Raw genomic sequence first — 22391 nt, forward strand, 5'->3', positions numbered from 1 at the left:
GCCAGTTAAGGGATGTCATCAGCACTTGGGTTTGAGGGAGACCCTCATGGTTTGCACTTACTTAGAAATGCAGGCAGGAGGCACATGGGGGTTAAAGTCATCCTGAGTAATTGTCACTGTCATATTTCCTGAAAAATCCCTTCACCAAGGTTTATTCTCCAGGGAAGAAGAGAAGCCTCAGCTTCTCCTGTGTTTGCTGCTCTAGAATGTAGTCTGGAGATTGTTTATCCAAACATGTGAATTGTTTTAACTTAATGACCAATCACCATCAGCTGTGTCAGACTCTGAGGAGTCAGTCATGAGTTTTTATTATTCATTCTTGTTAAACCTTCTGTCTGTATCCTTCTCTTTAATATAGTTCTAGTATAGTATTCTTTATTGTAATATAAATATCATAAAATAATAAATCAGCCTTCTGAGAAGATAGAGTCAAATTCTCATCTCTCACCTCATCCTGGAAACCCTCACAAACTCAACAAGTAATGAACTGATGGAAGCAGAAACTTGGAGTTATGTCTCCAAATGAGCTCAGAGCTTCCCTTCCTCTTTCACTGAGGTCACTGATTTGTTAGAAAGCCTGGCTGGAATAGAGCTTGCTGACATTATCAGTGATTTAAAATGATAATGCTGACTGATTTTTTCTGGGAATAATTTCAGGTGCTTTCTTTAAAGCAGGATGGAGAAGCAGTGTCCCTGGTGGGACTGACAGTGTGCTCAGGGGGAATGAAAGGCTGTAGAGTGTCCCACACCTTTTCCCCTGGCATAATGTCAGATATTGGCAGGGATGAGAACAACCCAAGGGATTTCAAGGCATAGAAAGCCCCATGTTGAAGGAATAAGCCAGTATTTAAGTAATGAGGGTTAGCACAAAGCTTTCCCAGGGCTGGTGTGCTCTGTTACAGCCCTATGGCCGTGCTCTGACACCTTCCTGTAACAGACATAAACCACTGTCACAGCACTTGCTGGACCAGATCCACCTTTTTGATGGATATTTTAATACATGAGCACCAGAAAATCTGTTGAGAAGGCAGAAAGGGAAAAGAGGGAGATCATCAGCTGGTATAAAGCAGAACAAGTCCATTAGCATCAATGGCACGCAGCTGGCAGCAGCTGAGGCACTTCTTTGGCTTTTCCCTACAGAGCTGCAGTGTGTTGCTTGTCTGAGAGCTGGCAGGACATGGAAACCCCTGCCAAGTCGTGTGTGTGAGAAAATGTCTCATCTGTGTGCAAGGGGCCATTGCTTGGGTGGGCACACAATGATCCCAGTGCACCCTGGCACCCGGGAAGCCTCTGGGTCACTGATCCTGAGAGATCCAAGAGAGTGAATCAGGAATATCTCCGTATTTTCTCTTTTTTTAATGCTTTTCATGCAGGCATTTGTTACAAGCTGGGAGGCATTTTGCTAGAGCTGCCCTTTGGTCTGACCCAGTGTGGTGGGTCTCCTCCTCCTTCACACAGACAGGAGATTGAGGGTCTGGAATTTCCACAGAAGGCAGACAAAAGAGAGAGCGCTGACCCCACCTTATCTCTCTTCCTCAGTTTATCTTTTGTGGCTGTGTGTGTTTGTAAGCACCACAGCGCTCCCCTTGCAGGGTGAGTGCACCTTGAGGGGATCTCCATTCAGGCAGGAGCACAAACCCTTTGCAGAGCTGCTCACTGCATGGAGCATTTAGAGATAAACACAAAGAAAGAAGGGCTGGGAACCTGCAGAGTACGGGCTGCTTTGTGGCTGTGCTTGTGCAGTTAAAGGGTGAGAAGCCCGGGCTGAGGTTTTTGGGGCTGAGCAGCAGCTTCTCGAGGGGCTGTTCCCCAGCCTGGCTGGTGTGGGGAGCCTGGAGCTGGGCTGAGCCACCACAAATTCAATGTGGTGCCACTGAGAAGCAGAGAGCAGGAAAGCTGAAATGTGGGGCTGTTTGTTAATGCTCCCTTGGAGCCCCTGCTGGAACACCTGGTGGGTCCATGCAGGCAGTGTGGGGTGCACCTATGGCTTCAACAATAACAATAAAACAGGTAAATCAATTAAAACATTAACTAAATAAACAATGCTCCCTTGGAGCCCCTGCTGGAACACATCGTGGGTCTGTGCAGGCAGCGTGGGGTGCACCTATGGCTTCAACAATAACGCTAAAACAGGGAAATCAATTAAAATATTAACTAAATAAACAATCTAATACTACATCCCTTACATTAAACAACTTCTTAACAAATATCAAAAATATTAAACGTACAACTTAAAAAATGAAACAGCGATCGATTTTCTTTTATTAGCACACAAACATCAATATAAAAATTTTAATGAAGTGTTATATAAATTTATCTAATGATTCAAAACCTATTTATAAAATGTACAACTTAAAAAGATACCAAAAATAAAAATTAATAATAAAACTTCACTAAAGAATTAATTTAGTAAATAAAATTTAACACCATAATTTAGAAAATCTTACAACAATATTGCACATTATCGTAATAGTGATGATGATGATAATAATAATAACTTATTTACTTCAACATATACAACAAATAATTGGGAGGAGTGGAAGGTTGTCCATGCCACAGTAATATCCATAATCTTGGAGTCAGAGAAGATGTTGGGACCTAAAGCAATCTGCCTCGTGCCTGGCACTGTTCCCTGGTGCTCTTCACGTTGCTCCCCATGTTGCCCCGGGGCTGATGCAGGAGGAGCAGTGTCAGCCCAGGAAAAGGAGGCTCCTTCACCCAGCCCTGGCTGCAGCCCCTGCTCTGACTTTGCCTGTGGCAGACTGGGGTGGCTGATGGGCAAATCCTGTTTATTTGTGTCCATGGCCTGAACCAAGGATGATCCATGCAGCTCCTCCTTTCCCGTTTCCCCAGCCCCTGCTCCTGCCACCCGCCCTCTTCTCATGTTTTTATGTCACTTGGGATCAACTGTATAAAAGGACAAGATAGCCTGAAAACATCATTGCTGGTAATTTGCTATGAGGTGATTTTTTCCTTCTGCACAACCCTTTTTTTTTTCATAATTCAAAACTAGCTCAGATATCTCTGCAGGTGCTGTGCTGATGGCACACAAGAGGGACCAAATGCACTCTTGCTTAGTTGGACTGACTATTCAAAGAGAATGGTGGGAAAAATCAACACATTCCAAATTTATTTATTTATTTTCTTTTATTTTTCTCATCCTGAAGATGTTATTCAGGATGCAAAGAATGAGCAGGTTGGTGGAATAAGAAGATGTTTTTACAGATGCTTTTTGCAGAGCTGCGCTTGAAGTGTTTTGTTTGGATTTTTAAATGTCAAGGCAGTCCTACTGTTTAATTGAGATTTAAATATGAAATAGGTTCCCAAACAGGCACAAACTGTGCAGTGTCATGTCCAATATTAAACCTGGCACTTGGCTACCTCTGCCCTTCCATTTAAACAGCTCAGAATTGAGCACGTGTACAGTTTGGAAGGGCTGCACTAAAGGGATGCCTGCATTCCCTCATCTTCTCTCTTTGTTAAGTACTTAATTATTTTTGTTGCCTTCTTACCTATTCATAAGTGGGAACTGCTCTGTGTCTGATGTGGGTAATTTCTCATTGTATTGTGCTTCCAAATTGACATTTATAAATTAAACAGCGGTGTAACATCCCAGAGAGCACCACTGTGGCACAATTAGGATGTAATTGCATGGAGTCACCTGGGAGGCAGCTGGGATGGGGAAAGCACTGCAGATATTACAGATGGGGGTGACAGAGGCAGAAAATGTGCAGAAAACTCACCCAGACTTTCCCATTAAAATTGTGCTTTACCCTGGCGAGGGAGGGTGGAAAAGGCATTTGAGAGCTGAGTGCATGCTCTGCTTTCACTGAGCTCAGATGGATTTTCTCTTTAACTTCACCCCAAGCCACATATTGATTCCTAATGTAGAAATCGTAGTGCCTTGTGCTAGGTATGGAAAAAACACTGGAAAGAGCAATTAATTTCTCTCCTCCTGCATGCTGAGCCCTGTTACAGGTCTGTGGGTCCCTGAAGACCCATGGTGCCACCTCACCTCCTCCCAGGTGGGATGCTCTCCCAAATGATGTTGCACAGGTAAAACCAAGCCAGACAGGAGCTTGGAGAACTTGGGAGAGGGAACCATCTGCTCCCTAAGCTCTCTGGAGTTGTGTTTACTTCAGCTTTGGTCACATGGCTTGGCTTGGAGCCACCTTTCAGATGTGATTATCATCCTAATTGGCCCTAATGAGAACTACACATGCAGAGGAAAGGGGATAGTGAGTGTTCCACCCCCAACCCTGTCCTACTCCAAATTACAAGTAATAGGAAAAAAGATGTGTCTTTTTTTATACGTGTGTGTGTATTTTTTATATATATATATATATATATATATATATCCATCCTCTGCAGTGCTGTTGCTTTCATCATAACTTTCAGCCCCTGAATATGTTTCACATGGGATTTTTAAGCTTCTTTAGGCAAATAAGGCTGGAAAAAAAATTGTGGGGGATATTGGGTGAGTTTTTTTCCTTTCCTGAATTGGAGTTAAGACGAAGCAGGTGATTCTGGGTGCATCAAGCATCCTGCTGGTGCCCGCTCCAGTGTCACCTTTGTGCTAGCAGCACTCCAGTCCTGCCCTGGGAAAGGCAAACCCCTCTGTGTGAAACCCTGCCCTGTGTTTGCAGCTCCCTGGCAGAGCTGCTGCTCCTCAGGGACCAATCTCAGCTCCTGCTTGAGAGTTTCAGCAGTGACTGGGTTGAATCTATGAAATTTGTTTCTTGTTGGGTAAACAGCTCGTGGTAACGTGCCAGGGACTGTCTGTGTTTGGACAAGTGACCTCCTGGAGAAGGGCCCCTCAGCAGCTTTATGATTAACATTTTAATGGCATGCTATCAGGGAACAAACACCCGGAAAAACCCCATGACTTAAACTGCTCCTGTGGTTGGAATTAGCCCTGCATGGTTGCTAGGTGTGCTGGAGGCTGTCCAGGGGCAGCTGAGGCACAAGGGCTTCCCTCTTCTGTCACTGGGAAGGGAAAGAATGGCTTGCATGGTTACACCTCCTCTGTGTCTGCCTAACTGGATAAATGGCACTCTGGACCATTTAGTAGTCCAGGCTGTTGTGATTTATTGGATGGTGCTTGGAGGGATGCCTCTGGTTTATGGGAGCTGCATCCTGTCTTGGAGCTGGCATTAACCAGGGCAATGCACAGCCTGGGCTGTGCTGGAGCTGTCAGAATAAACCCTGAGCTGCCCTACTGTGCTGGGGGAAAATGAGGTGCCATCCTTCATATTTAATGACCTTTTTGGGAGCAGAGGTGTTCTCTAGACATACGGAAAACATTTCACCCTATGTGTGTGTGTGTGTCAAGGTGGGTAAGTGTGAAAATGGACATGGCAGAGCTCAAGCTGGGGGAGAGGAGTTGACCTCCCTAAACAACATTCCTGGTAAAAGCAGGAGCAGCAAATGGGTAGCTTTCTAAGGGTTCCTTTCCATCCTTATGGCAATAAAATTCAGTCTGGTTTCTATTGCCAAGAAGCTTTGAAAAGCTTTGAATTGACTCTGTCCTTTGCTGATGTGACTCAGCATAGCATAAATCAGTATGGCTTCATCAGCACAGTAACTTAGATAAGTACAAGGGAAGGACCTGGCCCACAGATAACATGGAAATAATATAGAAAGCCAGGGATGAATAATTTCAGAATATAGATGTAGTCATGGTAGTAGTAATAATAATAATATTTTCCCTAGGGGAGAAAAATAGACCTTTCGTGGTTGTTGTGCCTGGAGCTATTAAATATGGATGAGGCAGATGAAATGCTGCTTCTCCTATTACACAGAAATGAATAAACAGTAATTCTCAATCACTATATGCATCTCAGGCTTAAAAAAACCCACAAAGACAAGTTAAATATGAACACCTGCTAGCATTCACTTGTGCCACTCTGAGGCTCTGTCAACAAAGAGAAAAGGTTTGCTGCTTTATACAGACTCTGATGGCGACCCAGCCAAAGGATATTTACCCTGCTAAAGTTGGGAAAATCAGTTCAATGCCAGACATGGGAGTTCAATAAACAAATTCACTGCTCGACTCACTGGGTTGATGATTCTGTTTGTTTGCTGCAGCTTTAGCAGTGTGTGATGTAGAAAGCAAAAAACACTCCTGCGATTTTAAATTTTCATGGCCAAGATGGGGGGAAATGTTGCCAGCCTTTTAGTGGATCTCTTTTCTGGGGAAGAACTGAGCTTTAGTCCTGTCACAGATGATAAAAGTGTGGGGACAGCAGCCTGTTATACAGAAGGTGTAGGGAGTAGAGGCTGTGTGTGATCTGGCAGCATGTGAAGACATTCTCCCAGTTCAGCAATGGGTGATGGCCTGGGGAGACCTGGGGTTAATCTGCTTTATGACCTTCCTTGCCCTAATTTCCATGTATTTCATGTGTGTGACAGCACTGCCTGCCTAATCCCATGGGGGAGTTATAAGGGTAAATGCATGAGAAATTGTGAGGGTTTGGGCTATTCTAGCTGCAGGGATGCAAAGGCAGGTTGATGTTTGGCATTTAAACCTTGGGATGTGAACTTTAGCTTAACTAGCTGCTCTGATCCCACAAGGAAGAGATGGCTGCTCTATGCAGTGGTAATGAAAGGCCCATCACTTAGAGCAAAGATAAAGGAAGACAGGGATTCTGTTTATTCCACAGGAGATCACAGAGACTGTTTCCTCCATGTATTTTTGATGCAGCTTTCCAAACTCTGTTTTCCCTGGACATCTTGTGGTAATTCTCTGCTAATCCTCTGAAGTCAGAGGTTGTCTTCATTACTACATGTCTGATGTACTACTGACGACTGGGTTGCTTAGGTGAAAATACAGTTGTTGGAATGGTTGGAATGAGGCAGTATTTTACATGCACTTTTCCTTGGTTTTTTGCCATGACTTAACCCTCAGGAAGTTCAGAGATTGCTTCACTGTCCATGCATTTTGTATTTATGTCTATGAGCTGCTGTTTGCTGCTGCTCTTCTGCATTGATCGGCCACAAGAACAGCTGCACTGGGTCAGAGCAAAAATGCAGCTCATGCAGTGTCCTGTCCCTGCAGACCGTGTCTGGGGAGGAATGTACAGGTCAGCATTTAGCAATAATGCCATTATAATACCCAGGGATATTATAGTACCTAGGGGGTACTCCCCTGGCATTCTATGAGATGTGTGCAGGCATTTTCTGACACTCCAATGGTGCCTTTAGTGGTCTGGGATGGATTTTATAACCAGTATTTATCTAGTTGTTTCCTGAATCCTTGCTAATGGCTGCTCTGTCCCATGGAAAGAAGCTGGATGAAGTGTTTTGAAGTGTGTCCTTGCTGCCTACCCTCATGTGCTGTCACCTCATCCTTGCCTTACAAGGGACACTGACCACCTTCCCTGCTCCACTCCCAGCTTTATTCTGCCCCCCTCAGTTTTCCTTTCTGGGCTGCAAAGTCTCAGTTGATTCAGTAATCCCTCATAATGTCACTGTTCCATCATTTTGATCATCACTGTCCCCTCCCTGGTGCCATGTCCTGAGGTGAGGAGAAGGATCCCAGCAACACAAAGCCTTCAGGCTGTGGCAGACTGCTTCCTTGGTGACCCCTAACACTGGATATTAAATGGATTTACCATTTATTCCATGCTGTTTTCTGTCTTTTAACCACTTCTTTGTTTTTGCAAGAAGTTTCTCCTATCCCCTGACAGCTTATCTGCTCAGAGATCCTTGAGGCACCCCACTGAAATCTGAAAAAACCACATCAACAGCATTTTCCCATCTGCATAGTTGTTGGCCCTTCCAGAGTATTCCAGTGCATTTATGAAGCCTGGATTTCCTTCTCTAAATTCTCAGTCAAAATGTTCAGTAGTTGTATCTTTGTGGGAGGGATATGCTTCAGTAGAGTTTTTACTGACCTGCTGATGTCAGTTTTGCTAATCTGGAGTACTCTGTAACTCCTGGTTTACTTCTTTGCATCCCTTTTCTAAAGTTACATTCTGTTATCTGCCTTCTAAATTTTGGGTACACATAAAGCTTTAAGAGGGAGACTCCAGCCTGTGTTTAGTTTCATGCCCACGTTCCCCTAGAATGGTTGGGTCAGTCCAGTCCATGACCCCTTTTCCCAGCCTTGTAAAGAAGGTTTCCAGCGTAAAAACCTTCCCAAACCTCCCTGCAATGATCATACATGACAAAACCCGTAATTTTTTTGTGATATTCATGTGAGTTTATTTCTGCTACATCTGTAGTTGGTTTCATCCTGGTCCATCAGTTATCTGGGTTCTCACATGTGCAGAATAAATCTTTATTGGGTTCCCTGCCTGGTGCAAATGTTCTTTAGGTGCTTTTCCCCACCCTTTCAAGTTCTTTTATTTTAGCCACCGGAACTTGAAATCCATTTTTGCTTCCTCATTTGGACACACAATTTCTGGGTTTGAGGATGTTGTCTTACTTCTCACACTTTCTCTTGCCCAGCTGCTTAGCCTGCCAGACTTCTCTGTTTCAAGAATTTCTTTACCTGGGGCATAGATTTGGTCTGTGTTTCCAGCATCAATATTTTCAAACAGTGCTTATGTTTCCTGCAAGTTTTAGCTCTCCTGGTTCTGTCTCCCAGGACCTTCTCACTTCTTGTTTTGACAACTTTATTAATTTTTACAGGTATTCCTTTAAAATTACACACAACACTGAAGATTTAACACAGTGTAAAAGTGTAACACAGCTTTCTTTCCTAAGAATTCTGGGTTTGTCTCATGTCTCCTAGTATAGGTTGAGAGTTTTTTGCCATGGAGAGTGAGGGGGAATCCAGTTCTTGCACACTCTTTTTGCTGACTGTTTCTACCTCTAGTTGTAGTTTAAAAACCATTATGTGACATGGGAAAACAGTTGGTTACTTAACATATTTAAAATATCTTTCACTGGAGAGTTATGGGATGAAATTATCAAGCATCAAATTGAGAATGAACAAAGAAGAATGCTTTCTCATATAATTTGTACTTCATTGTGCTTAAATCTGCAGGAGACTGAAATTGAAAGTGTAAATGGGTTGGAGAAAATGAATTACAGAGATTAGTGCAGGACAGGTAGCTGAGACAGCTGTTACCTGAACAGAAATCCCTTTCCTGGATCTCTGACTGCTGGAGGCTGGGGGATAAACAGGGGGGGAGGAATCTTGTGCTACATGAGCTCCATTTCTTAAGCTCTTTGTTAAAATTAAATTCCTACCCCTGGAAGAAAGCAAAACTTTTCCCCAAGGAAGCAGCATGTTTTTTCTGCTATTCCAACAATTTCACACACATCCTTTTGGCTGGTTATGGGCTCAAAGGTTATTTTTCTATATTTTTTAATGGGCTCAAAGGTTATTTCTTCATGGTGAACCTCCCCCTATGATCATGGTGGGCAGAGATGCTGTCTCATTTTGATTTATTCCTAAATTCCAGGGATCAACTTGTGCCCTTGCTGTCAGCATCCAGTGTCCAGCCCATCCTCCCCTTCAAACCCTTTCAATGACAATAAACAGAAGCTCCCCAGGAAGCTAAATTTCTGGAATATTTTCTGATTTTTTTCTTTAATCAACTTTTAACCTGTTTGGAATACTCTGCAGCCCATCCTTTCAGTGGGCTGGTGCATCAGCCAGAGCATCCTTGTACCCCACACAACCTGTGGCAGCTTTTTCCAGCTGGACCACACAGAGCTTGGCTCCTCAGCCTGCTGCCAGTGCCCTGCTGTTTGCAGTGTTTTTGGGAACTGGCTTTCAGGTAACCTTTCCAGTGCATTAGGAGAGATATTCCTGCAATCCTGCTCGTTCCTTCTCACCCTGCCAGTGCTCTCCAGCATGATGGGTCTGTCTGGAGGCACAGAGCATTGCAGGAGCTGCTATATACCTTGATTTTCCAGCCACGAATGTCATGAGTGTTCCTTTCTTGCTAGTCATGTGGCTTTGAAGCCTCCCTTTGGGGAGGAGAAGGATCTCAACAGCACAAAGCCTTTGGGCTGTGGCAGACTGCTTTATTGATGACCCCTAACACTGGATATTAAATGGATTTACCATTTATTCCGTGCTGTTTTCTGACTTTTAACCACTTTTTTGTTCTTACAAGGCATTTCTCCTATCCCCTGACAGCTCATTCCCTTTGGGGTTCTTTAAACTTCTGAAGTGCAGGTCACCTGGGAGGAAAACATGCTGCTTCCTTTCTGTCCATGAAATGATGCAATAGCTTCCAAAGAAACACAGAAATTATTGCTGTCAGGTTTGAAGATTGTGTTCTCCTCATCAGCTCTTGGGCCATTTTGTGGTGTCTCTCATCCCTGCTGCCCACGGTCTGGGCTGGGTTATCTGGACCCACCTGAAGGATGGGAAGCAGAGAGGCGGCACTGTCAATGTGTGTATGTAGAATGTCAACCTGAGATGGAAATCAGCTCTGAGAAACTTCATTTTTAAAACCAGTCAGGGCGTGTGGCAGTCATCTCCCATTGTACTGTGAGACCGTAATGTGCTGTGATTGCATTTCAGATAAAGGGAACCAGCCTTGCTGTCAGACTGTTTCTGCTGAAGTTTTCCAACACAGGAGGACATCCCTGTGCAGTAGTTAGCTTTGGCTGGTGTTTGTGAGCTGCTTGAGGCACTGAGATGGTTCCCCCTGTGCTGCTGTTCACTGGAGGATGGCAGGGCCAGGCTGAGGGAAGTTCACATGGCAGGGCCAGGCTGAGGGGTGGCTGGCCTGGCTCTGCCCGTGTTTCACAGGGCAAGGCTGAGGAGTGGCTGGCCTGGCTCTGCCCGTGTTTCACAGGGCAAGGCTGAGGGGTGGCTGGCCTGGCTCTGCCCGTGTTTCACAGGGCAAGGCTGAGGGCTGGCTGGCCTGGCTCTGCCCGTGTTTCACAGGGCCAGGCTGAGGGCTGGCTGGCCTGGCTCTGCCCGTGTTTCACAGGGCCAGGCTGAGGGGTGGCTGGCCTGGCTCTGCTCGTGTTTCACAGGGCAAGGCTGAGGGCTGGCTGGCCTGGCTCTGCCCGTGTTTCACAGGGTGCTGGGGCAGTCCCAGTCTGTCATGGCTCTGGTGAGTCAGGTGAAGCTCAGCAGCAGCAGCTTGCCCTGGGAAATCTGTAGGCCTTCAGACTCCTTCTCCTTAACAGCAAATTTGGCAAATAAATTAGGATTGTTCTCTATTAAGTCAAAACCAGTTGCTATTAAAGCAGGAATCTGAAGACTTTATGAGCAATGGGGCAGAGATATCAGTGTGTGTCTCACTGCTGATGTTTTCATGGACCATCTCAACAATGTGTTTCTTCCATGGACCAGACTGACCTCTTTGGGCAGAGGGGTCCTCCTTTCAGATGAAATGCAGGAGACACCATCACCTTTTCTCTGTTGTGATTCTCTGACCTGCTCAGCTGCTGTCATGCAGCTCTGCCATGCTAAAAGGACTCATTCCTCTTTCCCTATCTTCTAACATCCCACGGGCAAGGCAGCAGAAGGCAGGGATGGCTCCCAGCCTCGGGGGATGGGATTGCTGCAGGGGTCCCTGCCCTTCCCTGCTGTTAAAAGCATGGGATGAGCTCGGAGCATCACTCTTTGGCTCCTGCTTTATCTGGATCCATGGTTAGGCTGGGGAGGATTTGGATGGAAGCTGGTGCAGCTTCTGGTTCCTCACATCTCCCTGGGGAGTTTCATTTCTGCCAGTCCCTGTGTAACTCCATGACATCCAAAGATGTGCCTTCAGAGAAGTGTGGAGGATTGTGACAATGACTTTATGGGGGGAAAGGTGTGCTTGTGCTGAATCTGTTTGGAAAATTATCTCAGTAGTCTCAACACAGGACCATGAAAATGGAGCCATGGAGAAATTCCTCATCAGCAGAAGCTGAAAGAAACCCCCTTTTTACACTCAGTTTTCATGAGAATGACCGAGGGTGGCACATGTGGAAAGCGTGTGGCAGTTCTTTTTTGCAGAAGTGTCTGTGAGTTGCAAAGGCCCTGGTAACTTTGTGTACAGTTAGACTGAAGTAATCTTTGCCAGAGTGTTTATTTTCAAGCTTGCCAGTTGCTAGGCAAACTGGTTTGCTGAGTTTCTTAATGTACCTCAGCTCAGGCATGAAGCCACATGTGGATACATGAGTGAAGACGCTGGGGAGTAGAAAAGCAAATTCTCTGCCCTGTGAATTGAGAGGTGGCCATTGGGAGTAAAGCTGCAGATGGAGCTCTGAATATCCTGCAGTGCCTTTTCCTACCAGAGCTAAGCTCTCAGCTGTAAAATTTGTATTCCACCATACTGAATTGTCTTTCTCTCTCTCTCTCTCTTTTTTTTTTTTTTTTTTTTTTTTTTTTTTTTTAATTTTAATCTGCAACTTGAAGTGGGCAAGGATACAAAAATGCACGTCATTTTTAGCCCAGATATTTGAAATGGATCTGCAGCGCTGGCTGAGGTAGCAGGATGAGAAGAAGCCAATTCGAGTTTCACAGAGCACAGAAGGGCTGGTGGACAATGGGAGTTGTTCAGCTGTGCTTGCGGCAGCTCCCAACCCTGTGGCCTCCTCTTTCAGTGGCTGCTCATCACATTCATGGAGCTGCTTCCTGACTGGAGCTCCACATTGGATCTGGAGGATTGCAGTGGAAAAGGCTGGGGAGATGTGCACTGGTTTCATGGTGCAGTTATCTAATCTAAATTTGCCCTCAGAATAGGCAGAACCATGCTGTGATCATCTGCACTGATGTCTGTGTGTCTCAGGTGATCTCTGTGACCAAAGTTGTGCAGCAAATGGAACAGGGGGTTTTGGCAGACAGGGTTTAAGGATCCTACAGACAAACAGTGTCTGTCATTAATTAATTAATGATAGTCTGCTGTCATTAATTTTGGGTAGGACATAAGCATCTGCTGCAGATGCTTTTCAAAGTACAACAGGAATGTGCACTTTTAGACGGTGCAAAGCTCCCAGCTTTTAAGTAATGAAATTAAATAACAATCACAGAGTTGTTAAAGTTGGAAAAGAGCTCCAAGACCACTAAGTCCAGCTGTTAATGCTGCCATCTTCACCAGCAAACCATGTCCCCAGGTGCCACATCAGTCCATGGAGTTCCTGCTCCTCAAGGCCCTCAGCTGTGGAATGGGCAGTGCAGTTCATGAAAGGCAGGGTTGGTGTTTGAAAATCACAACTCAAGGGATACAACCCTTTGCCTCTGAGCACTGGGAAGGCTACCAGAACTGACACTGTGCCTTTATTTTGTAGAGAAATGTGACAGTGTTCTTAGGGGTCTCAGGTTGAGGGAAGAGACGAGGATCTGACTTCATGTTTCAGAAGGTTTGATTTATTATTTTATGATATATATTACATAAAAACTATACTAAGTAAAGAAAATAAGAGAGGATTTCCTCAGAAGGCTAGCTAAGAATAGAATAGGAAGGAATGATAACAAAGGTTTGTGGCTTGAGTTCTCTGTCTGAGCCAGCTGGGCTGTGATTGGCCATTAATTAGACACAACCAACATGGCCAATCACAGATGCACCTGTTGCATTCCACAGCAGCAGATAATCAATGTTTACATTTTGTTCCTGAGGCCTCCAGCTTCTCAGGAGGAAAAATCCCAAGGAAAAGATTTTTCATGAAAGATGTCTGTGACAGAGAAAGAAATGCCACTTGAATGAATGAGGCGCTGTGCAGACTTTTATATCTTGGACTTGTGAAGTTCCAGACACCTTTAGGTGAAACTCTTGGCTAAATGGATGTTTCCCCATGGATTAGTCACAGCTGCAAAATTATTTGATCTTTAGGCAGTGGATAGTTCCACCTTCCCTACAGACCCCTGTAGAAGAAATGTAGGAAATTTTGGAAGCAAAACTACAGTGTCTGCCTTGCTTTGCTTTGCTACAGTATCATCTACTTGTTCTGTAATTGATTCAGCCTCTTGGAGAATGCCACACTGGGACAGATTTTTTCTTGAGTTTCCATGTGGAGAAAGAAGAAGAAGAACCAGGCTCTTTCAAATTGGTGTAATCTACTTAATATGGCCAGATAAGATCTCCAGAAATAATAGACTCTGTATATGTCAGTGTTAGAATGGGGAAATGCTTTGGAAAAAAAAATTATGGAGATCACTTATGCCTCTAGAAAGGTTTGAGGTCATTCCTAGAAGAAAAAAGGTTATTTTCTTGTGAGAATGCTGCCATCAGATAAACCCTGCCAGACGATGAGCTCCTTTTGACTCATAAGATGAAAGTGGGAAAAAAGGTACTTAAATATTCACTTTGGAAGGAAACTGATCATCAGTGGGGAAAAAAAACCACCTGCTTAACAGCTCATTTGTGAAGAGCATAATGGAAGGAAGATCTCAGTACAGAGAATTGTATGTTTTTCTTGATAGCTTTAGTGTGACTGCCACAGAGGATGTAATGTAAATGTAATAGGCCTTTAAAGACAATACTTCCCTTTCTAATAGGGGTCAGAATTAATCAGAAAGGAGCAAACAGTTCAGGCAAGAAAATGACTGTAATAACAAACACTACTGGGGATCTGAGCTGGGCCAGTTTCCCTTTTTAGCATCCATGCATCACTGTCTCACAACAGACTGCATAGCATCCTATTAAATTAGCGTACACCAGGCAGCTCAAACAAATTAGTTCATCTTAGAAAGGGAGGAGGTTCTTCAGAAACTTTCATTTTTGGCTGGATTTCTGTGCCTTGTGTTGTTCATTCATCTTTGAACCCAAATTTCATGGCACTGAAGCCTGCATGTCTCGTTCTGCTCTGCCCCTGGTGGCTTTTCTTGGCTGGAGGTCTCCTTGGTTGTGTGTTTGGTGCCTTCACCCTGCTGCTTTGGGAGCTGGAGTGACCAGAGGGGCTGGTGGTGTGTGCCATGCCCTGCTGTGACCTTGGGATTCATGCTGGAGTAAAGAATTAATCCCAGCTACAGAATGGTTCACATAATTTCCAGGGATGTTTTCCTTGAGTGAAAGCCATTGATTCCCTCTCAGGGGGTTGTTGCCTTCTGGAGAAGGGGGTCCAGGGCTGTGAGGGAAACCACCTTGACTATACTGCCATAAATTCATGCTTTATGATGTGCAACTTTAAATCTGTGTTTTCTGCCTTCATAGAAGTCTCTTTCCTCTAAGTAGCTTTCCTTTAAGTAGCTGACATGGATTTCCAGTCTTAATCCCAGTCCTTTTAGTGGGTGGGCTCTTTTTTTTTTTTTTCTTTCCCTGAGATTATTAAATATTGAGCAGTTAAACTAGAAGAAATTATAAGCCTCAAATGGGCATTAAAATTCTTGCAGCTGACTCTGGTGACAAAAACTGTCAAAACACCAAGCTGTTGTAACCGTAGACAATGGTACCCACAAAAAACAGAAGTTAAATCCAAACAAATAGGAAATCTCTTGGTGGCTACACAAGATCAAAGCTTTGTGCTGCTCATTCTGTTGCAGACTGAAATGGTAAGTGGAAACCCAGCTGGTTTAAAAGGAGGTGAATAAAGAAGCTCTGCCTGGAGTGTGTTATTTATTGTTGGGTGGCTCTGTCATGGCTACAAACCCCAGCAGAGATTTGGGTATTGATGGGGTTATCTCCTCCCAAATATTTTGTTAAAGGGGAAGCAGCAGAATGACTGAAAGAAAAGTCTGGAATTGGGGTTTTTGTGCTCCCCAGCCCTGGGCATGGTGACTCCAGGGTCCTTTCACACTGTGGCTGCTCACTGCAAGCCCACAGTGGTTTAGGATACCTTGGACAAAATGCTGAGGGAATGGCCATGAGGCAATGGCTCAGGGCTCAGGGAAAGGTGTGAGTGCTCCAGAAGGGGAATGGCCATGGGGCAATGGCTCAGGGCACAGGGAAAGGGGTAAGTGATCCAGAAAGGGAATGGACATGGGGTAATAGCTATGGGCACACAGGGAAAGGTCTCAGTGCTCCAGAAAGGGAATGGCCATGGAGCAATGGCTCAAGGCACACAGAAAGGTGTGAGTGCTCCAGAAAAGGAGTGGCCATGGGGCAATGACTCAGGGAAAGGTGTGAGTGCTCCAGAAAAGGAATGGGCATGAGGCAATGACTCAGGGCACAGAGTGGGGTGTGAGTGCTCCAGAAAGGGAATGGCCATGGGGCAATGGCTCAGGGAAAGGTCTCAGTGTTCCAGAAAGAGAATGCCATGGGGCAATGGCTCAGGGAAAGGTCTCAGTGTTCCAGAAAGAGAATGGCCATGGAGCAATGGCTCAGGGCACACAGAAAGGTGTGAGTGCTCCAGAAGGGGAATGGGCATGGGACAATGGCTCAGGGCGCAGAGAAATGTGTCAATGCTCCAGAAAGGGAATGGCCATGGACCAATGGCTCAGGGCACACAGAAAGGTGTGAGTGCTCTAGAAAGGGAATGGCCATGGGGCAATGGCTCAGGGCACACAGAAAGGTGTGAGTGCTCCAGAAAGGGAATGCCATGGGGCAATGGCTCAAGGCACACAGAAAGGTGTGAGTGCTCCAGAAAGGAGCTTCCTGCTGCAGGAATACCCAGCAAAGAGTATGTGCCTCTTGCCATTATTGGAGTGTCCATCAGGACATAGCAGCAGCATTCTGGCACAGTGGGAAGTGCTGTTCATCATCTGTGGGGGGTTAAGAGCAGCCCCAGGCTGCAGCATCAGGCACCTCCACGGGATCATCACTGCGGGCAGGGATTGGGATCAGCCTGGAGAGGAGAGCTGGGGTCAGACATTGCCCAGGGCAGGGCTGTGTCTGCTGTTGGAGCAGGCACTCGTGGGGCCCCAAGGTAGGAAACAGCATTTTCAGTCGTGGCTGGGAGGCTGAGTGGAAATTAAATGAGTAGGGAGGCTAAAAATACCAGTGTTAATACAGTGATCCCAGTTGTTGTGCTCTTGCCCAGGCAGAGGAAGCATTGCCATAGAAGGGGCTGCAGGCCTGAACTGTGTTTTTGATGAATGAAAATAGCTAGAAAAAGTATTTGTGCTCTAAAGCATAGATGGCTGCCACCACATTAGTCAGCTTTTTGCATGAATTTATTTTCAGTTCTTGGGAATATGTAGAGAATTTGGTTTCTGTACCATGTGTAGCACAGTCCCAAAGTCCTTCTCCTTTCCTCTTGGCTGGCTAAAAGCCATCTCCACACTTCTGTGTTGTTAACTTTGCATTCAGACATCACCAAACTATTGAATTGAATTGTAAATTCATTTTCAGGCAGCTGTCAGAACACCAATGGACATGACTTTGGAATAAAAAAATCTTTATTTCCAGCTTTAATTTGGTTTGTGTTGGGACTCACCTGGATGATGTGTGAGGGGAATGAGGAGGTGCTTACAAAAACAACTGAATAGAAAATTTAAAAAAAAAATAGCCGAAAGAGAGACCATGAGTTGTGCAGAAAAATGGCTTAGCAGAAAAGAGGTCTGCAGTATCAGAACCTCCTCTGATGTGTTACACAGAGCTTGGGCTTCTCCTGCAGTTAACCCCTTGAGGCCCATGGAAGAAGCTGTGAAAATGCTAACAAAGACCATTTTCCCTCTGTTTGTGGTACAGTCCACAGTAATCTTTCTTTGGAGAGTCAAGGAGCAGAATTCGAGTGTGGCTGCCAAAGCCACACTATGAAAATGACCTTTAGTTTGATTTGTCCCCCTTTGATTCAGTCAGACTTTCTGTCTCAGGGTGGATGGACATGGTATATTTTTCACATGTTGAGTGTTCAATTTTTTCCCCTCCTGGTTTGGCCAGGGCAAAGTACACATGGGAAGCCAATTGTACAATAATTAAGAACATTAGCTGTATGCAGCCTGAAGATGTGAAATCTGCTTCCTGGCTGTGTCTGTTGACTTAGTGTGGCAGAGCACCTGCTAATGCAGTGGAAAACTGCTCAACATTGAGGCTGAATGGAAAAAGTGAAGTTCTATCCCTCCATCAGCTTTGTCTTCATTTTGTCAGGGTGTTTGTCACAGCAAATTTTTTTGTTGAATGAGAACAGATTTGCTGTCTCAGTTTATGCTGTTCATTGTATTTCAGAAATTAAATGTTCATAATAAGTTATAGTTCCACCAGAAGGAAAAAACTTACTTGTTCTTTATTTTGCTTTGATCTGCAGGATAGCCTAGCCTTGCAGCCACTTTCTCATAGAAAATCCAGTCTGGGTGTGAATAATGTTCATATTTCAATGTTAATCTTTAAATTATAATCTTTAAATCTATGTAAAAGATAAATAATGCATGAGAAATAATTTAAATGAATCAAAACTTCAAAAAAATTGGCATCTCATAGGATACTGCACAGTCCAGGTGTTTGCAAAGGGGTGAGGAGTCAAAACATCTCAAGCACCCTCTAGAATTTGCAATTATCTCGATGTCACTCATCAAGTCCTTTAACATTTTTTTCCCCTTACATTGTTCCTAATTCACATGGAAGTGATCTAAATAATGAAATTATTCCATGCCTTAATTAGAAGTTTGAAAAGAGCAGCTCCTCCAGGGTAAATGATAATATGGTCAAAACTTTCAAAAATGGGTTGTTGCCACGCACGGATTTTGGCAGCTAAAAGTGGTTTTATTTTGCAGAAGTTTCTTGCTTACCCATTTCCACCACTGTCCTACTTCCTCAAAGCCATGATACTTTTTTTGCTTGTTTGCTATCATCTGCCGGCAGGACAGGGAAAATTCTTGAGGAATTTGGAAACTTTTCTTTGGAGAGGTGAAGATTTTGTCCCTGGGCGTGTTGGAAAGGTTGCATTTACTCCTTCCCAGCTGAAGGGAATGGTGCATCTCAACCACTGCAGACAATTTACAATCATAATTTTTAGCTAGTTAACCTCTTTTCCAGTTTAAAAATCTATATCACAGTGTGATATTTGGTTTTTTCATTTTTATCATACAGCACTGCTTGGTGATATTTAATGGAAACCATGGCCTTTTCATAAAAGTCCTGTCATGTTGATGGTGTAAAATGCAATATTTTCCTATGCCAAACTTCTTTCTAAAACTTTGCACACAATTGCATTTTAAATCTCAATAAAGAATTGTAATTAATTCTTAAAATGAATTGCTTTTTTCATTCATATGATTATTTTAAAGGCAGTATTAATTCCTTTTAGGGAGAAAAAAATCTTTAGCAAGCCTGCTGAGCTGGTGGTTCTGTGGAACTGTTTTCAGAAGTTGGGGATTTGCTGTAGGATATATTGCTGTTAGCAGGAAAATGAGCAGCCTTGTCTTGGTGCCTTTCTCTCTGATATTTACCTACTCGTGCCTGAGTCAAGAGGCGTTTAGTGGAGGCTGGACTGTGTCATTAGGGGTGGATGAATTCAGCTGCATGTCTGAAGCGATGAGATAATTGCTTGCCCATCTATTCAGTATTTTGACTCTTCCCTGACTCCAGGAGGATCTTTGCTGCCTCTCCCTTGCTGGTGCTCCCTCCCACCCTTTCTTTCTTCTTGCCCAATATTGCTGAGTCTCTGTTTAACACTCTGATCCCTCTCTGCATCTGCTCCCTTCCTTCTCCTTCCTTCCAGCACTTCTCTTTCTTTTGTGCACTGACTCATTGCTTTGTCCCTCCCTTGCTCTGTGAGCACAGGGGTGTGTGAAGTGCACAGAATAGTGCAGACAGCCTCCCTCCTGCCTCCTCACATCTCCCTCCTGCCTTCCCAGCAGATCCATCCCAGCTCTTCCCAGCATTAGCAATTTCATGCCATGGCCTCATATAAAAATCAATGTAAAAAAGCACCCTGTCCGTGCCCAGGGTTGACATGGGACCAAACACTTCAGCTGAGCTTCAGGTTATTTCATGCTGTAATGAGAAAGGCTGTTAAGGAGATAGGGAATTGGGTTTCATGAGTATTGCAGAGCTCTACAAAAAAATTTCATTTAAATTCATAGGGGCTCTTTCCAAGCAAGGAAACCATGTCTGTCCTGATAAGTGGAGGAAGGAATCCAGCTAAATGAGGGAGCCAGCTGAAAAAGAGGTGCTTCACAAAGTTAACCATACTGTGTAGAGGGGATATAAAGGGATTTCCTCTATTTTGTTGTCTGAGATCAGCAATGAAATGCAGATTGGGAAAGGAGCTCCCTATATTTTTATAATACCATAAACACTGGGAGAGCTGTGTGATCAGTAAATAATATTCCTGGTGGGAATATTGCAGCTTCCAACACCATTTAACTGAGGGCAAGGAGCCTGTTCCAGACACAGCTGGGGTGAAGTGCTGTGCTGAAAGCAGATGGAATTTGAGGGGTTCATGAAACACAGCTGGGAGTTTCTGAGTGCTCAGGTCTGCAACCAAAGCTGGTAAGCACCCTGAGGTCTCAGGGCTTTCCAGCAAAAGGGTTTTATTGCAGTTCTGGTCTGGCTGTCCCAAGCATGAGGGTCAGGATGAAAACCTTATTTGGTGAATTGAATGGCTTGGGCTGTCAATAACAGGAAAGGAAATAACACAATTAAAAACACTCTGGGTGGCTTAATTGTGCAAACCACTTGGATCAGCTGTGAGGACCCTAAATTGGAGCCTGTGATGCTCTGACATGCTGTGGGGGATTATACACAAAGCAGAAAGGAGGAAATCATTCTGCTGCTCCAAGTGGCATAAATGGAGCCATAGTCTGTCCTTTTTAGTAAAAATGAGGCAAAACATTTCTTGGTTCAGAGGATCACTGCCCCATGTGGACAAGCTGTCAAACATGTGCTGTATAACAGCATGCAAAAGTCTTTTTTCCTCAATTTCACTATCACTGTTTCCCTATCTGGGGGCTACAAAAGCATTTCTGGGTGAACAGGTACTTTGTTTCCAGAGCAGCAGCCTCTTCCTTTTGCTTATCCACTCATGATTCATGAGGCTGTTGTGGAACTCAGGAGCTGCTGGTGAGGTCACAGCAGCCTGCTTGTGTCATCAAGTGCATGACTTAAAAAGGAGGAGCCTGTCCAGGAAAGGAAATTCTTTTGTTTATCCACAAAACATCTCAATAAGCAGCAGTTGTCAGGAATGAAAGCCAGAGAAAGTTGGTGGTGGCCAGATGAGTCTGTGTCCAAACATTAGCCTTTGAAGAGCAGGCTGGAGCATGGTTGGGTTTGCTCAGCACCCTCCCGAGCATTGATCAGAGTGAGCTGTGTAGGACAGCAGAATAATCTGCTAATCAGGAGGAATAATAAAGGAAAGACTGTTTTTATTTCTTATAAATAAAACATAAATCTTCATAGAATCATAAAATCAAGGAATGGTTTGGGTTGGCAGGACCTGTAAGGATCATATAGTTCCAAACTCCTATTAGACCAGATTGCTCACCCTGATCCTTCAGCTGTCATTGGGTTAGAAAAGCCCCTGGATCTGATCTCTCTTGGACAAAGTGGGTGCTTCAGGAGGAGGTTTTGGTGAATAGGGAAAATTATTTGCTGTTCCTCATCAGGTCAATGCTCCCTCTGGCCCTGCTGCTAAACCAGTACCAAGTTCCAGAATACAAGGATGCTTCTAATGTACCACTGCAAATCTGTCCAGAGTAGCAGAGTCTGAATGATGCTCAAATGCTCAAAAAATCTGGGAACCAAAAAAAATGAGTGTAGAGCACTGACTGTGATGTTTTCCTGGCCTCTTCTTGGTTAGGTCCAGAAGCTTGGGAGGAAGCACTGATAGTGCAAGAAATAATACTCTGTTATGAAATAACCCAAAGAAGGAGAGGCACTGCCCATTCTTGGCAATTGGCTGCTGTGCTGATGTTTCTTTATTTGTGTAACCCTCTTGGGGTAACCATAGGGAGGCTGCTACTAAGGCCACTGTTTAGACTTGTGATTTAATCCGATTCTTTGGCTTCAGTGGTTACACACATCAGTTTGTGCTGTGGAATAACTTGTGATGCAGTCTGAGTCAGGGTTGATCCAGTGGTGAGGAGAAGCCCAGGCAGGAGCAGAGTGGGGGCCCTGACCTCTTGTGGTGACTGAGGAACCAGGAGCACTCCTGACACTGTTGTGTCACTTAGTCCTGGGGACATTGGGCTACTTTGTGATTTACACCTCCAAAAATCTCAGAAAGGGGAAAAGTACCTCATCCACCAAGTCAGCAGCCAGGCTATGATCCATGCCCCTGTGTACAGAAATGGTACTTTCTCTTTGTTGGGGAAGATGAAACAGGAAAGCCTTATAAATATGATTGCTTGGCAAAAGATTTTGAGAATATAGAAACTATAAGTGAGATTGAAATGAAAGCAAGCTTTGGGATCTTTTAGTTACTGAACAACGGGAAAACAACGGTGTGGCTGGCTGAAAGTAATCCCCTTTTGATGAAACAAGACTCTCTGCTTGTAAGCAAGTCTAAGAGTCTGAGCAGACCCTGCCAGCTTGGCAGAACAGGCCCAAAGAGGAGTTTGTAGGGTTTAAAATGTAACACAGTCTAGTAATTTAGTGATCCTTATAAGCTGTATGTAGATGCTATAGGATTTGTATATTGTACTAGACTGGTTAGTGAGAATCAGAATATTCAAT

The 22391-nt window shown here is 44.4% G+C and overlaps 1 protein-coding gene across 3 annotated transcripts in view; it reads left to right on the forward strand.

Annotated features, from left to right (window-relative positions):
* Positions 1-22391, forward strand: part of CAMK1D (calcium/calmodulin dependent protein kinase ID) — a 221957-nt gene that overhangs the window by 72019 nt on the left and 127547 nt on the right. The gene's annotated exons all lie outside the window — the stretch shown is intronic.

The sequence above is a fragment of the Melospiza georgiana genome, chromosome 4, assembly GCF_028018845.1.
Source record: "Melospiza georgiana isolate bMelGeo1 chromosome 4, bMelGeo1.pri, whole genome shotgun sequence".
NCBI lineage: Eukaryota > Metazoa > Chordata > Aves > Passeriformes > Passerellidae > Melospiza > Melospiza georgiana.